Source organism: Bos indicus, chromosome 22 (assembly GCF_029378745.1).
Source record: "Bos indicus isolate NIAB-ARS_2022 breed Sahiwal x Tharparkar chromosome 22, NIAB-ARS_B.indTharparkar_mat_pri_1.0, whole genome shotgun sequence".
NCBI classification, from domain to species: domain Eukaryota; kingdom Metazoa; phylum Chordata; class Mammalia; order Artiodactyla; family Bovidae; genus Bos; species Bos indicus.
Genome location: NC_091781.1, coordinates 12,508,080 through 12,526,194, shown reverse-complemented (window position 1 = coordinate 12,526,194; position 18,115 = coordinate 12,508,080). Strand labels below are relative to the sequence as shown.

Here is an 18,115-nt window from a genome sequence, read left to right as displayed (position 1 = left end):
CTTTTCTCCACTAGACCGCTATGGACAGGCACTGAGACATAAGCGGGGTTTGTAAACACTGGGGATATGCAAAGAAAAGTGCCACCTCTTGTGCCAGATTTCTGAAATCCCGGCCTCACCCCAAGGACATAAACTATCCTTGCTTCTTATGTCTTTCTTTCCCAAGGATGCTTATTAATACCTACCTTAATTAGAGCCTTCCTTCTAGAGGTTTTCAGTGTTGCTAATTTCTTTGTCTCAGGCTGCACTGCTGTGTGTCTGCAGCTCAGTGGAGAACAGCTTCTCTGCAGCTATCTTATCTATCTGTGGTTGGTGGCAAAATAGGGGTGGGTCTACTGATGTTCCCTACAATGATTTTTAAAGTTAAAAAAAAATTGATCTCATTTAGAGAACATACCAGTGGTTACCAGTGGGGAGAGGGAGGGGCAAGGTAGAGGTAGGGAATTAAGAGGTAGGAACTATTAGGTATAAAATAAGCTGCTGCTCCTGCTAAGTCGCTTCAGTCGTGTCCGACTTTGTGACACCCCATAGATGGCAGCCCACCAGGCTCCCCCGTCCCTGGGATTCTCCAGCCACGAACACTGGAGTGGGTTGCCATTTCCTTCTCCAATGCATGAAAGTGAAAAGGGAAAGTGAAGTCGCTCAGTCGTGTCTGACTCTTAGCGACCCCATGGACTGCAGCCTACCAGGCTCCTCCACCCATGGGATTTTCCAGGCAAGAGTACTGGAGTGGGGTGCCATTTCCTTCTCTGATAAAATAAGCTACAAGGATATATTAATAATAAGGGAACAGAGGCAATATTTTGTAATAACTATAACTGGAGTCTAACTTCTAAAAATTGTGAATCACTTTAGTGTACACCCGTGATATGTCATATTGTACATATGTAATATTGAACATCAACTATACTTCTACTTTTTTTTAAAGCTTAAAAATCACACATAGTGACAATGCTAAAACAAAACACTATAACAAAAAAACCCCAAAACTTCAAAAATAGATCTCACCAAAGAACACATACAGATGGAAGATTAGCATATGAAAAAACAAGAGGGAACCGCATATTAAAGCACCAGTAAATTATCATTACACACTTGTTAGAATGGCTAAAATCAAAACACCAAATACTGGAGAGGAAGAAGATTAAGGGACTTCCCTGGTGGTCCAGTCCCTAAGACCCCATGGTCCCAGTGCAAGGGCCTGGGTTCAACCCCTGGTCGGGGAACTAGATCCCACATGCGGCAGCTAAGAGTTCACACAACCAAAGATCCTGCACGCTGCAGCAAAGATCGAAGATCCTGCATGCTGCAACTAAGAGCTGGTGCAGCCAAATAAATAAAAACAAATATTTTAAAGATTAACAAGAGAAAAGCATATCAATTAATTTTTTACAAAAAGAAGATTAAGAGGCGCTCTCATTTATTGCTGGTGGAAATGCAAACTGGTACAACCACTATGGGAGACAGTTTGGTAATTTCTTACAAGGCTAGAATAGGCTTACCATATAATCCAGTAGCATGCTCCTGATTTCTACCCAGATGAGTTGAAAACATATCCACACAAAAATCTGAGCACAAATATGTATAGCAACGTTACTTATAATTGCCAAAAAATGAGAATCCACCAAGATGTCCTTTGACAGACGAATGGATAAACAGGACTGTGGTCCTGTACACAGTGACATGTTTTTCAGTGATCTTAAAAAACCAGCTATCGAGCCACAAGCAGAAGCCTTAAAGTGTGTATTGCTAGCTGAAAGGAGCCTGTCTGAAGAGGCTACACGCTGTATGACTCCAACTACAGGAGAATGTTTTGGAAAAGGCAAAATGACAGAGACAGCAAACAATCAGTGGCTGCCTTGGGGTTCAGTGGAACGGGGGGCTAATTCTTCCAATCCAAGGGGAGGAGATATTTTTCCATTTCATTGAATCATCTTTAATTTCCTTCATCAATATTTTCTAGTTTTCAGAGTATACATCTTTCACCTTCTTGGTTAAGCTTATTCTTAGGGCTTCCTTTACTGTGATTTTTTAAAGATTTATTTTACTTATTAATTTTTTTGGCTGTGCCACATGGCATATGGGATCCTAGTTCCCCGACCAGGGATCAAATCTGCACCCCCAGCAGTGGAAGCGTGAAGTCTTAACCATTGGATGGCCAGGGAAATCCCTATGCAATCTTAAGTGGGACTTTTCTTTAAACTGGCTCTTTCTGATATTTCATTTTTAGTGTGTAGAAATGCAGCAGATTCTTCCTTACGGTGTAGAGAACAGGCACTTCAGGAACAGAATTGTGAAGTGATGAACTCATGGTTTATTTCTGCTTGTGAGACCAGGTCGCTGGGATAAGTTCAGTCATCCGCATTGAGGACAGTCTCCTGCCTCAGTATCAAGAAGCAGGGATATAACCTGACAAAACCAGACCATCTCGGTCACCTCACCACGAAGGTCTACAGCCACGGGCACCTTTACTGTGGAGTTCAGGCTGCCCTAAAAAGGTAACAGAGAAAGGGGCCCATTCCTCTAGCTTTTGTGGTCCAACGGATACAAGTGACAAAATTTCCCCACCTGCTAGTCATAGGAACTCATCACCGCCACCAACCCCACCCCCAACCCCAACCCCCCACCTCCGTCAGGAAGAGAGGTGGAACCAGAGCTGTCTTTTCCGCTACTGCTCCCCCTTCTGGAGGGATGTGGAAGTTCCCCGTGGAAACGCACGGAGCGAGCTAAGAATTCCCCCAGGCGGATTGACATCCGTTTCAATGCTACACTTTCAACTTCTTTCTTTAGATGCAGTTTAGAATGGCTATGTGTTCCTCTATGTTTCGTTTCATGACCTCTAAATCCATTCTCCTTTGTCTGCAATTTCATCTCATGTAAATAACCGCTGGTGTCCGAGTTCATATCTAGGTAATTCCCCTCACCCACATTATTCATAGGCTGACGTAGTTTGTGGAAAACCTCAGATCTTTTACAAGAGTTTTGTCAGTGATAAGCAAAGATCAATGGTTCACAGACAGGGAGACTCGGGGGCTCACAGTTACTGCTGATTCACATCACAAGGGCGGAAACTATGATACCTGCTTTACCTGAAGTTGTGGAAGGGACCATGGACCTCTCCCCGTCTGGGCCACGCAGGCCTCAGGGACTGGGTGGAATTCCCCCAAGACCAGCTTCCACGTAGGGCTAGAATGATGGCACGGGACTTGGCACAGACATCCTTGCTTTGTGCAGGGTAACTGAGCAGGGGCCAAGGGGCGTTGGGGAGTGGGCTGGCCTCTATCCTGCCTGTTTCCTCCACTCCACAAAGCCGGACCACTTGGTCGAGGCCAAGTTCGACTGAGCAACCTGACTTGGGCAGAGGCAAGCCCAGTCAGCAGAGGTGTTTCTGCGGCTGACTTATACTCCCAGGCATCCTTACTGTGAGTTCCTTGAAATCCTGCTATTTACTGTTCCTTCACCTGGTGGACTGAAGTTTTCCAATAAGCTGAATGGTATATGAGGCGCTATGAAGATGAGGGAGTCAGGTGAGGCACTGGGGAGAGGACCTCACAGCCTGGACCAAAGGACCGCCTCTTGCTCAGTTCCAGGGCCATCACAGACAGCTGGTCTGGGCCCCTGTAGACCTGTGTCTGCCCTGGCCATGTATCCAAGTTTACTGAGGTTGCTGTAAAAAAAAAAAAATTACTGCAGACTTGGTGGCTTGAAACATTAAAATTTATTCTCTCACACTTTTGGAGTTCGGATGACTGAGCTTTCTCCAGGATCTTCAGAGAGAATCCTTCCTTGGCTTTTCCAGCTCCTGGTGGCAGCCCCAGCAGTCCTGGGCTTGGGGTTACATCACACCAATCTCTGCCTTTGTCTTTACATCGCTGTCTCCTCTGTGAGCTACGTGAACTCTCCCTCTGCTTCTATCTTATAAAGACTCTTGAGACTGCATTTAGGTTCCATCTCAATAATTCACGATAATCTCTCTATCGTAAGATCCTTGACCTAACCACATCTGCAAAGACCCTTTTTCTAAATAAGGTTACATTTACAAATTTCAGGGATTAGGACTTGATATCTTTGGTTGGGGGCTTCCCTGGTAGTTCAGCTGGTAAAGAATCCACCTGCAATGCAGGAGACCCCGATTCGATCCATGGGTTGGGAAGATCCCCTGGAAGAGGATCTCCCAGTATTCTTGCCTGGAGAATTCCCATGGACAGAGGAGCCTGGTGGGCTATATCCATGGGGTTGCAAAGAGCTGGACATGTCTGAGCGACTCAGCACAGCACAGCACAGCATCCTTAACTGGCTTTTATCCAAGCTACTATACCTGGGCTCTACAGATCTAGACTGTGATGGAGTTAAAGAGAAGCCTCCATTCCTCAATTTTGGACACAAGGCAGGGATCCCAGCATCCTAGAAGAAAGCAGCCAGAACCAGACTACACAGCCAAGGTCATGCAGGGCTCAAGAATCAGTGCTTTATCCAGGTCCATCTTCTGTTGCACAGAAACATTCACTAGATCCTGAAAGGAATACCCTCAGGGACAGACTTTATTTTTTTAAGAAAACCTCTTGACAAAGATATAAAATGCAATGTAGAATGGCTTTGTATTCCTCTACATCTTGCTTCATGACTTCTAAATCCATTCTCCTTTGTCTGCAATCTCATCTCCTAGAAATATTTTCTGGTGTCTGAGTTCATATCTAGAGAAGAAAATGGCAACCCCTCCCCCATACTCTTGCCTAGAGAATTCTGTGGACAGAGGAGCCTGGTGGGCTGCTGTCCATGGGGTCACACAGAGTTGGACACGACTGAAGAGACTCAGCATGCATGCATGCATTGCAGAAGGAAATGGCAACCCACTCCAGTATTCTTGCTTGGAGAATCCCAGGGACAGAGGAGCGGGTGGGCTGCCATCTATGGGGTCGCACAGAGTCAGACATGAATGAAGCAACTTAGCAGCAGCAGCAGCAGAGTTCATATCTAGGTAATTCTCTAGGACACAGAAGTGCTGGACTGCCTCTATCAGAGACAGTTCAGTTCAGTTCAGTCGCTCAGTTGTGTCTGACTTTGCGACCCCATGGACTGCAGAACGCCAGGCCTTCCTGTCCATCACCAACTCCCTGAGTTTACTCAAACTCGTGTCCACTGAGTCAGTGGTGCCATCCAACCATCTCATCCTCTGTCGTCCCCTGCTCCTTCCGCCTTTAATCTTTCCCAGCATCAGGGTCTTTTCAAATGAGTCAGTACTTCGCATCAGGTGGCCAAAGTAGTGGAGGTTCAGCTTCAACATCAGTCCTTCCAATGAACACCCAGGACTGATGTCCTTTAGGATGGACTGGTTGGATCTCCTTGCAGCCCAAGGGACTCTCTCAAGAGTCTTCTCCAACACCACAGTTCAAAAGCATCAATTCTTTGGTGCTCAGCTTCTTCACAGTCCAACTCTCACATCCATACATGACTACTGGAAAACACACAGCTTTAACCAGACGTACCTTTGTCCACAAAGTAATGTCTCTGCTTTTTAATATGCTGTCTAGGTTGGTCGTAACTTTCCTTCCAAAGAGTAAGCGTCTTTTAATTTCATGGCTGCAATCACCATCTGCAGTGGTTTTGGAGCCCCCAGAAATAGTCTGCCACTGTTTCCACCGTTTCCCCATCTATTTGCCATGAAGTGATGGGACCAGATGTCATGATCTTAGTTTTCTGAATGTTGAGCTTTAAGCCAACTTTTCACTCTCCTCTTTCACTTTCATCAAGAGGCTTTTTAGTTCTTCTTCACTTTCTGCCATAAAGGTGGTGTCATCTGCATATCTGAGGTTATTGATACTTCTCCTGGCAATCTTGATTCCAGCTTGTGCTTCATCCAGCCCAGCACTTCTCATGATGTACTCTGCATATAAGTTAAATAAGCAGGGTGACAATATACAGCCTTGACGTACTCCTTTTCCTATTTGGAACCAGTCTGCTGTTCCATGTCCAGTTCTAACTGTTACTTCCTGACCTGCATACAGGTTTCTCAAAAGGCAGGTCAGGTGGTCTGGTATTCCCATCTCTTTCAGAATTTTCCACAGTTTATTGTGATCCACACAGTCAAAGGCTTTGGCATAGTCAATAAAGCAGAAATAGATGTTTTTCTGGAATTCTCTTGCTTTTTGATGATCCAGCGGATGTTGGCAATTTGATCTCTGGTTCCTCTGCCTTTTTTAAAACCAGTTTGAGCATCTGGAAGTTCATGGTTCATGTATTGCTGAAGCCTGGCTTGGAGAATTTTAAGCATTACTTTGCTAGCGTGTGAGATAGTGCAATTGTGCGGTAGTTTGAGCATTCTTTGGCATTGCCTTTCTTTGGGATCAGAATGAAAACTGACCTTTTCCAGTCCTGTGGCCACTGCTGAGTTTTCCAAATTTGCTGGCATATTGAGTGCAGCACTTTGACAGCATCATCTTTCAGGATTTGAAATAGCTCAACTGGAATTCCATCACCTCCACTAGCTTTGTTCGTAGTGATGCTTCCTAAGGCCCACTTGACTTCACATTCCAGGATGTCTGGCTCTAGGTGAGTGATCACACCATCGTGGTTATCTGGGTCATTAAGATCTTTTTTGTATAGATCTTCTGTGTATTCTTGCCACCTCTTCTTAATATCTTCTGCTTCTGTTAGGTCCATACCATTTCTGTCCTTTATTGAGCCCATCTTCAATGAAATGCTCCCTTGGTATCTCTAATTTTCTTGAAGAGATCTTGAAGAGATTTCCCATTCTGTTATTTTCCTCTGTTTCTTTGTATTGATTGCTGAGGAAGGCTTTCTTATCTCTCCTTGCTATTCTTTGGAACTCTGCATTCAAATGGGTATATCTTTCCTTTTCTCCGTTGCCTTTTGCTTCTCTTCTTTTCACAGCTATTGGTAAGGCCTCCTCAACCATTTTGCTTTTTTGCATTTCTTTTTCTTGGGGATGGTCTTGATCACTGCCTCCTGTATGATGTCACGAACTTCCGTCCATAGTTCTTTAGACACTCTATCAGATCTAATCCCTTGAACCTATTTCTCACTTCCACTGTATAATTGTAAGGGATTTGATTTAGGTCATAACTTAAATATAGATTCACATAGATTACCTCCCCACAAAGCTACAATAAACAGACTTTTTTGTTACTGCTAAATATTTATTTCCTGTATAAGAGTGGTCAGGAACATCGCCTGCATACAATCAAAGGTATGACCACAATATTGCTCTGAAGGGTTGAACATGGAGAAAAATGTGTGGTTTATAGTATAATATTCGTATTTTTAGCTGTATTTTCTGGAAACTTATGCTATATTGTATGCAAGAAGAACTGATAAGACCTCTTAGTCTTTTACATGGTTCTTTATTCCTAGAATTTGTCTTCTATGAACATTTTTTCCTAAGGCTGCAAACACTGAGAACTAAGCATATTCCCAGCACTGCTCTAGTCATTAGAAGAGATAAAAAGATGAAATTATATATTATACTCCCCTTTAAGGAGTTTAGCAAGCCATGGCACTTTCGTCACAGAAGTCCTAGGAGGTAAATGGCTCTCTGAAGAATGATGAATAACGAAAGGAAGAACTCATATGAGAACTATGTAGAAACCCAGAAAAATCTTTATGATGAGAAAAGCAGATTAAGGTGGTATATATGGTACAACTGTCAAGACACGGATGCATGGGATCACATTCTGGAATGGAACAGGCAGAAATTCAAAGTCAGATATTAGACTGTTCCTCTTCATTTTGAAAGTTTTTGAAAGTTTTCTTTAATAATGATATGGTATCTTTTCAAAAATAAGTTTTTAGCCATTTAGAAAATGGCTATCACTGATAAATGCAAAGCAGAGAGGTTTCCATTTTGTAAATAACTTACTAACTAAATTATAGATGAAATTACTAATCCACTTGGAATTCTCTCCCAGTGACGAAAAGTATTTACATGACAAAAAGTGGTGTGCGAGGGAAGTCTGAGTTCATCATTATTAAGCATATGCTGGGGAGAAAACTGTTTTCCTCTAGTTTCTTAACTCAGTAACTGAGGGTCTGTGAATTAAACTAACAAAAGGCAGATTAAGAGAAAAGACATAATTTTTATTCAGAATATGTTTAGGTCCACAGGTGTCCACAGAAAAGGGGTGAAACTCAAAAAAGCAGTTAGGCTTGGAGGCTTATGTACCATTTCAACGAAGGAAAGGAAGTTTGGGCTTCCAGGGATGATGAACTATGATGAAGTGTCAAGGAAATATATGAGTGAACTAAAGGAAGATAAGATCTATTTTAATAAGTTCTGTTTGCGCACACTAAACTTGGTGTCAGCGACTCATCTTTGGTAATAAGAGTCACTTGTTCTGGTACAGGGCGGGCACCTTTCTCAGAGGGAAACGTATGCCTCGCTTTTGGTACCCAGGGGAAGGGCAAAGAACTCTTCCTCTTTTGGCTGATTCTCAGCTGCCTGTAGCTGAGAATAATCCTTACACCAAAGTGGCATATTCGACTTCACATAGTAATGATATCTTCATTCTGTGAGCACCCCTCAGGGGCCGGCCATAGCTTATATGTTTGGCCCTGGTTGGGGTTATGGGAGTACCCCAGCTCCTTTTTTAAGTGTCAGTGGCCTGAGGTTGAGTCTGCCCCAGAACTGAGTACTAGCCCTCAGGCAGTGGGCATTTCCGCTGCTGGTGAAACTTGAGCTCACTGTGTTGTCTTATGGTGGGCGCCTTTGCATCCCTGCCCCTATGGTTACTGTCTATTCTATTGATTCCAGCTTCTGCAGGAGGAGCCTAGGGACTGGGATGTTTGCCAAAGACAGGATGCTTTGGCAGTCACGGGCATATGTGGAACTCTTAAGGGGAAGCCAGGAAGACTTCTTCCCCTGCCCCAGGAAAAGCACTCCTGAGTTAAGGGTGAAGGTAGACTGTTAAGACGCTTCTCTCTTTCTTTCCTGATACCATTCATCCGTTTCCTGCATAGAAGAAGAGTTTACAAAATAATACATTATTCCTCTTACTTTTCTCCCCCGCATTAAAGTTTGGTTCAGCATATCCATTTTGGAACCAGGCTGGGGACACCTCTATTTTAGTTTCTTGATGAGAAAAGACACGGTAACATCAATATGATTTCCACCAACCTCTGTCTTCTTTTTAGCTACTCCCAGGTCCCCAGAGGCCACAGCTCCTAAAAGAGGCCCCGAACCTGCTGCACCAGCATTTCATTTATACTAAATCTGATTCTCAGATCAGCCCTACAGGTATTTTGGACAACTTTCCCAAGATCCACATGGCTCCTAAGAGGCAGCACTGGTCCCAGTCCAGGTTACACCATCTAGGTGACACCAGTGCCCCTTCTCTTACGTCCATCATTCTTCTTCAGAAACAGAGTGAGCTACCCAAAATCATCAGGGCAGTCGGAACCAACTTCCTTCCCCTCTGGGCTGCCAGAAACCCTTGTTTCTCACTGTAGATCTTGTCCATGTCCACCCTTGTGTTCTTTGGACTTTACAGACATCTTGCCTTTTTTTAGGGGAGGGGGTCTCTACTCACTACATCCAAGGCAGTGCCTGGAAAGAAGAGGTAGTTCTCAGAAAAGGCCAGATGAATTAAGACCCAACAGCTTATAACCAAGAAGACATAAATGCCACCTTCTCTTCTGATCAGTTTTTGTCAGGGTCACATCCCAGGGAATTTGTGGCACCTGAAGGCTTTCACACAGACCCGAGTGAATCCCAACCCTGCTGCTTCTTTGCTGGGTGACCTTGAATGTTTTATTTCACCTCTGTAGCCTTCATCTTTCTCATCTGCACATGTGGAGTGATGATCCCTTTCTTAAAGGGTTAAGAAGATAAGCGATTTCCTCTGAAGACATCTAGCACCAAGAACGTGTTAATAATGACACTCTATATTCAAACCACCAGATGATCCTTATCATTTACCTTTGTGGTTTTCCATTTGCTAGATATGAAAGCATTTTTTTAAACTTATTGTTTTGAAATAATATCCAGAAAAGAACGCTTGCAAGAATATAGAAAAAACTGCTATATTCTTCTCCAAGATTCACCAACTGTTAACGTTTTGACACACTTGTGCACTCTCTCTCTCTCTATATATATATATATACACACACACATATATATATGTGATATATAGATATTTTTTCTAAATCAGCTGAAAATTTTGGCATCACATTCCATAAACCCTTCAGTGTGAATTTCTAAAAAACAAGGACATTCTCTTATGTCACCTTGGCACCGTTATCAAGATCAAGAAATTTAACAGTAACACGGTATTACTCTCTAAGAAGTCTATTTTGCGATCTCACCAGTTTTCAGATGATGTCAGGTGACAACGATGTCAGGTGATGACCTTTATAATACTTTTCATCCTCTGGTTCAGGATCCACTCCAGGATGGTGCACGGATTCCACTGTCAAATCCTTTTGCTCATCTTTGATCAGAAACTGTACCTCGTCTTCTGGTTTTTAAGACACTGACATTTTTTAGAAGAATACAGACCAGTTATTTTTCAGAATGTCCCTCAGTTTGGATTTGTCTGATAATTCTCTGTGATTAGGTCCACGTTAAATATTTTCAGCAGAAACGCTACAGAAATGATGAGTCCTTCTCAGGGAACGCATGATGTCCATTAGTCCCAGCACTGGAGATATTAATCTTGTTCATTTCATTCAACTGTCTGCCAGTAGGAAGGTTGCTATTTTCCCCTTTGTTATTAATAAGCCATTTATGAGAGATATTTTGAGACCATGTGGATATCCCGTTTCCCATCAAACTCTCAGGGCTGCTGTTCTGGAAGCTTTTGTGGACAAACTTCTCTCAAAGATGAAACACTGAAGGTCTGTACTGCCTTGGCTGAAGAGGCATGAATACTCATTTTCACCAGTTTCCTGTGAGGGAACCTTGTGGTTAATAACTCAGGGAGGGGTGGGCGAGCCGGAGCCTTGTGGTCCAGGCGCTCTCCACCCTGCAGCAGCACCAGCAAGAGGGTGGGGACGGGAGAGGAGCCCCCCCACTGCAAAGTGGAGGCGAGCGAGAGACAACCCAAGCCTACACGGTAGAGTGCACCTCAGGTTCACAAAGGCAGAGGTTTTCTTCTTCTGCCCCTACAACCGTGCTCTCCACCCGTTCCTTCTGAGTATGTGAGACTCATCTAGTCTGGGGATCTCAGCAGAGAGGCACATATCACCAAAGATTCCCAGGAGGGTTACTGTGAGAGCCTTGTTTCATTCCTCTGACTGGGGAACGCCTGAGCTAAGCTCTTGTCGTGTGAACAAGGAGGAAATCAAATTTGCAGTTTTCCAAACAGTATGGGAGAAACAGGGAGTCGAAAATTGTTAGAAATGGAGGGTGTCAAGAGTTTATCTTAGCATTCATAGCCTTTCAGGGAACTGGCATCATTACTCCAAGAGTTCTAGACCAGAGCTGCAGTACAGATTTGCTGTAACTGGGAGTTGGATCTCCAGTTCTGGTTTGACTCTGACCCTATTGTGCAGTTGTCTAAATATACCTAGTTCTTGGGGCCATTTTCTTTCATTTTGTGAAAAAAAAAAAAGTTATTAGAGCAACCTCCCCCCTCAAATATAGGCCAACCCCACTAATGAAGACTGAGGTGAAAACTCTACAAAAACCATAGCACATGAAATCAAGCAACATACAATTTGTACATCTTGACCAATTTGGATTTATCCCAGGAAAGAGAGGTTCCTTTTTCACGAGGAAAAATGAGAAGTGTAATTCACCACATTAACAGATTAATGGGAAAAAAAATCTTATGAGCACATGGTCATCCCAAAAGATGCAGGAAAACTGATAAAATTCAGCATGTATATGGAGCAAATGAAACTCTCCAACTCTGCTGGTGGGAGTGGAAACTGTTGCAACCACTTTGGAAAATAATGTGGCATTTTTCTACTAAAGTGAAACATGCACATTTTCAATGGTTTACCAATGCTACTCTGAGGTATGTATCAAACACAAAAGTATATATTTCACTAAATACATGTATTAGTATATTCATAGCAGTACTATTCATAAGGAAAGTTATAACCAACCTAGATAGCATATTAAAAAGCAAAGACATTACTTTGCCAACAAAGGTCTGTCTAGTCAAGGCTATGGTTTTTCCAGTAGTCATGTATGGATGTGAGAGTTGGACTGTGAAGAAAGCTGAGCGCCGAAGGATTGATGCTTTTGAACTGTGGTGTTGGAGAAGATTCTTGAGAGTCCCTTGGACTGCAAGGAGATCCAACCAGTCCATTCTGAAGGATATCAGTCCTGGGTGTTCTTTGGAAGGAATGATGCTAAAACTGAAACTCCAGTACTTTGGCCACCTCATGCAAAGAGTTGACTCATTGGAAAAGACTCTGATGCTGGGAGGGAATGGGGGCAGGAGGAGAAGGGGACGACAGAGGATGAGATGGCTGGATGGCATCACTGACTCGATGGATGTGAGTTTGAGTGAACTCTGGGAGTTGGTGATGGACAGGGAGGCCTGGCGTGCTGCGATTCATGGGGTCGCAAAGAGTCGGACACGACTGAGAGACTGAACTGAACTGAACTATTCATAATAGACTTACAGGAAACCACCCAAATGCCCATCAAACATAGGATAAATAGATTCCAGTATATTCACACAACAGCATACATTTCATTGTCAAGAATAAGTGATCTACAATTGTACAAAATAGTATAGATGAATATATTAACATAACATTGCACAGAAGAAGCCTGTGGCTTCCCTGGTGGTCCAGTTCAGTTCAGTTCAGTTCAGTCACTCAGTCATGTCCGACTCTTTGTGACCCCATGAATCACAGCACGCCAGGCCTCCCTGTCCATCACCAACTCCCGGAGTTCACTCAAACTCATGTGGTTAAGAATTCACTTTGCAATGAGGTGGACACTGGTTTAATCCCTGGTCCAAGAAGATCCCATATGCCATGAGCAATTAAGCCCACAAGCCTCAGCTACTGAGATCATGTGCAGCAACTACTGAAGCCCATGTACTCACGAGCCTGTGCTCACAATAAGAGAAGCCACTGCAATGAGAAGCCTGCATGCTGCAACTCGAGAGTCGCTCCCACTGGCTGCAACTAGAGGAAGCCCGAGTGCAGCAATGAAGACCCAGTGCAGCCACTAATAAATAAATAATTATTTAGAAAAACAAAAGAAGCCAGTCACAAAGGCAGTACTATGACTCCACTTACATAAGAGACTAAAACACAGGTAAAATTAGCCTATGGTATCGGAAGATTGGGTGCCATTGTGGGTTGAGTAATAAGATGGAAAGGCATATCTCAGGATCTGGTGATATGCTGTCTCTGGACCTAGGTGGTGGTCACACAGATGGGTTCAGTGTGTAGAACTGCATACATTTATGTTATAGGCATTTCCCACATGTGGACTACAGTTCATTTTTAAAGGGGGAAAAAAACAACAACATCTCTTCATTAAAAAATTCTTCAATATGGGGCTTCTTTAACCTGAAACTACAAAACCAAACATCAATGACGAAATGTCAAAACAGATCCCTCTAAAATTAGGAATAAGAAAACTATGCCTTCTCTGCCACCACTTCTACTTGGTACTAGAGATATTCACCTGTGCAATAAGTCAAGGGAAACAAATAAATGGCATAAGGACTGGGACAGAAGACAAGATACCGTAATTTATAGGAGATGGGAAGGTAAAGACCAAACCCTTTCTTTTGGAAATCCAAAAGAGTCTACAGATAAGATACTAAAGTTAGCAGTAAAATTACATAACAGTGCTGAACAAAAAGCTGATAACACAATTCCATTGCATTTCTGTCTCTGCAACAATATATATAAAATGTAGTTTTAAAAATGATTTTTTATTGTAACATCAATAAATATGAAGTGTTGATATATAAATGAGGAAGAATCTTTATAGAAAAATTATAAAACTTTGTTAAAAGACATAAAAGAATTTATAAAAGTTGTAGAGAAATATCCTATTTATGCTTTAGAAGACTAAATATCAAAAGATATGAGTTCTCCCCCAAACTGACTTAAAGGTTCTATATAATTATAAAAAAATTCTCACAATACATTTTGGTGATTAACAAACTAATTCTAAAATTTATTTAGAAACACAAATGCCTATAAAGAGCCAAGATACTGCTAAAGAAGAAGAATATGGGGTCTCATCATGTCAGATATGAGTAATTATTATAAAGCTTTGGTAATTAGATCACATAGTTTTACACTGAAAATAACAGGTAGATCAAAGAATCAAAGATGGAACCCAGAAGCAAACCTATTCAGAGACAGAATTTTTTTTAAGAACAAGTTGGCACTGCAGCTTAGTGAGAAAAGGAAAACTTTTTCAACAAATCTTGAGTCAAAATTGATTATCTATATGAAAAAGTTACTTAGGCTCCTACCTCAAAGCTTACAAAAGAAAACATTTGCAGATTGTTTGAAGATGTCAAGACTTTCCTGGTGGTTCAGTGGTTTAGACTCCACGTTTCCACTGCAAGGGGCCTGGGTTCTATCCCTAGTCAGGGAACTAAGATCCTGCATGCTGGAGGCACAGTCAAAAACATTAAGTAAAAAAAAGCATAAAATCTTTGATGTTCTGTTTCTTGATTTGGAATGATGACTATATTGGTATTCATTTTATTACTTTTTTTTCAAATTGCATATCTGTATTTTCATGTTATAATATTTAATGTATCTTATGATAAAATTTTTTAAAGCCAATCTACAACAAACAGGCAGGGAAAAAAATGAGGGAGTTGGACAGGATAATATTTATGGACTTTGTTTATGCTCTCGTTCATTCATACGAGAAACATTTTGGCTATATTATGCAAGGTCCTAGGGATTCCAAGAACAGGAAATAAGCTGGTCCAGACAGTCACTATGCAGTTCCAGGGCCCTCTGAGGGCTCACAACAGTCCGGCACCAGCCAGTTCCCAGCTTCACTGTGTCATTCCAAGACTCCACTTTGTATAAAACACCACCCATTCACACTGTCTACCAAAAACAAAACAACTCCCCCAAAGCAATCCATTCCCACCAAGAATTTACAAACATTACTGTACCTCTTCCTCCAATGCTCTGGCACGCTCCTCCTCTTTTCTCCTCCTAATTTCTCTGCCCACCTTTGTCTTTGTTCTCAGGATCAACACAAATTCCTTCTTTTGCACAGCAGTTTGTTTCCTTTGCTCCCCCATCACTCAAGTAGGGCAACCAAAGTGATGTATGGAGCTCTTCCAGACAAGTCCAGTGGTTGCCCTGAGAAGATGCTTGATGGTTCGGTTTTCTCCCCCTTATTACAAGGCTCAGTGCCTCTACCTCTTGGAGCCTGGGTTTTCATCCCAGGTGAGCCATCATGCTGTCCTGGAATGCTGGGAGAGTCACTATCCTTTAGTCCAGCACTTCCACTCTTTAATGTGCACACAGATCACCTGTGAAAGTGAAAAGTCGCTCAGTCGTGTCCGACTCTGCGATCTAATGGGTAGCCTTTCCCATCTCCAGGGGATCTTCCCAACCCAGGGATCGAACCCAGGTCTCCCTCATTGCAGGCAGATTCCTTACCAGCTGAGCCACAAGGGAAGCCCTCACAGATCACCTGGGAATCATCTTAAATGGCAGGTCATGACTCAGCAGGTCTGAGCCCAAGATTCTGCATGTCAAACTGGCTCCCAAGCAATGCCAATGGTGTCAGCTTGCAGATCACATTTTGACAAGGGGTTAGGATCTTCATCTATAAAATTGGCACAAAGTCTCCATGCAGATGTTGTGATTTAATGAGATAATAAGTATGAATGTGCTTGGGAAATTTTCTAGCCCTTATGAATATGATGGGTTGTTATTATTGAAGAGCTGGGATGTTCCAAGCTTGTCCAATAAACTGGTGGTAGGACCTCCCCCCATATTTCTACTGCTTGACAACCTGAAAAACTGCCCATACTCAGCCAATTTGGCAGCTGAGCCCTTCAGAAGTGTCAGCTGTGCCAAGAAGACACACCAGCCCTCAATAAAGAGGTCCCTGGAGAAGAAGGGACCAATATCAGCTGGATTATCGAAAAAGCAGGAGGGTTCCAGAAAAATATCTATTTCTGCTTTATTGACTATGCCAAAGCCTTTGACTGTGTGGATCACAATAAACTGTGGAAAATTCTGAAAGGGATGGGAATACCAGACCACCTGACCTGCCTCTTGAGAAATCTGTATGCAGGTCAGGAAGCAACAGTTAGAACTGGACATGGAACAACAGACTGGTTCCAAATAGGAAAAGGAGTACGTCAAGGCTGTATATTGTCACCCTGCTTATTTAACTTATATGCAGAGTACATCATGAGAAATGCTGGGCTGGATGAAGCACAAGCTGTAATCAAGATTGCCAGGAGAAATATTAATAACCTCAGATATGCAGATGACACCACCTTTATGGCAGAAAGTGAAGAAGAACTAAAGAGCCTTGTGATGAAAGTGAAAGAGAAGAATGAAAAAGTTGGCTTAAAACTCAACATTCAGAAAACTGAGATCATGACATCCGGTCCCATCACTTCATGACAAATAGATGGGGAAAGAGTGGAAACAGTGAGAGACTTTTTTTGAGGTGGGGCTTCAAAATCACTGTAGATCATGATCACAGCCATGAAATTAAAAGAAACTTACTCCTTGGAAGGAAAGTTATGACCAACCTAGACAGAATATTAAAAAGCAGAGACATTACTTTGCCAACAAAGGTCCGTCTAGTCAAGGTTATGATTTTTCCAGTAGTCATGTATGGACGTGAGAGTTGGACCATAAAGAAAGCTGAGCACAGAATTGATACTTTTGAACTGTGGTGTTGGAGAAGACTCTTGAGAGTCCCTTGGACTGCAAGGAGATCCAACCAGTCCATTCTAAAGGAGATCAGTCCTGGGTGTTCATTGGAAGGTCTGAGGTTGAGGCTGAAACTCCAATACTTTGGCCACCTGATGCTGACTCATGATGTTGACTCAAATGAGCTGACTCATTTGAAAAGACCCTGATGTTGGGAAAGATTGGGGGCAGAAGGAGAAGGGGACGACAGAGGATGAGATGGTTGGATGGCATCACCAACTCAATGGACATGAGTTTGGGTAGGCTCCGGGAGTTGGTGCTGGACAGGGAGGCCTGGCATGCTGCGGTTCACGGGGTCGCAAAAAGTCGGACAGGACTGAGTGACTGAACTGAACTGAACTGGAGAAGAAGGAAGGAACAAATCAAGGATGTGATGTGGCAGCTTATAGATTTGCACAAGTGCCCAGCCACTTCCAGAGTTAATGGGGTGGTCAAAGAGTCTGCAGAAACAGGAAATCCTGCAAGAGAGCAAGGAAACACACATTCACACACACACACACACACACACACACACACACATTATCCAAACCAGAGAGGGACTGTTGGGTTAGTATCACATTTTCTTTAAAGGTCAGAAGCTAGTTAACCCTTGGCAGATCCACAGAGAGCTGAGAACACAGCCCAGTAAAGATTAGGGCAGGTGCATGAAGGGGCAGATGGTGAGATGGGGCAGGTGAACTCAGGACCACTTTGGTGCTGGAACTCAGGACCAGAGATGCTCCACAGCCCCATGAACCTTCTCACCTACCAGGCCCTGGGTTTCACTTCCCACACTGGCATGCTGCTCTCAGAAGCTGCTCATTCTTGAGCGGGCAGCAGAGTGAGTTACTGGATGGAAGGTGTTTAAGTGGCTTGCCAAAGTCACAGTGGAGTTTCTGGCAGAGCTGACTCCCAAGTCTCTGGCTCCAGGCTGTCCATCACAAATGCAAGCGCAGGTTATCTGGGTGGCTCCGCTCAGGGATTAGCAGAAACTGTCAGCACCTGAAGTGAGGAAGGATGGAAAAAGGACTAGTGTTTGTTCAGCACCTACAGTGGGTCAGGTACAGGCTATATGCTAATTTAGCCTCACAGCTTCATGAAGATGATATTACATCTACAAAGGTTCTAGTATGGTGTATCGTGCAGAAGAAAGTTTCCACAAAATGTTTGGTTATTTGTCCTGTTGCCCCAAGTTACTAAGAATGCAACCCAAGAAGGTATAAGCAACTTAACCAAAAGCCACCTCTCTAAGTGGAGATTTGACCTC

The 18,115-nt window shown here is 43.0% G+C and overlaps 1 protein-coding gene across 18 annotated transcripts in view; it reads right to left on the bottom strand.

Annotated features, from left to right (window-relative positions):
- The window catches only part of CCR8 (C-C motif chemokine receptor 8), a 133,405-nt gene that overhangs the window by 4,658 nt on the left and 110,632 nt on the right, over positions 1 to 18,115 (bottom strand). For 10 of the 18 annotated variants that reach the window (XM_070776095.1, XM_070776088.1, XM_070776090.1 and 7 more), the window contains 3 exons: positions 17,618 to 17,850; positions 15,078 to 15,443; positions 10,318 to 10,899 (listed from right to left, as the gene is read on the bottom strand). The gene's annotated coding sequence lies outside the window, so the exon portion shown is untranslated. Of the gene's footprint in view, positions 1 to 185; positions 451 to 8,073; positions 8,966 to 9,353; positions 9,560 to 10,317; positions 10,900 to 15,077; positions 15,444 to 17,617; positions 17,851 to 18,115 lie in introns of those variants that run through there. The other 8 variants (XM_070776099.1, XM_070776100.1, XM_070776101.1 and 5 more) reach the window with 5 other exon arrangements.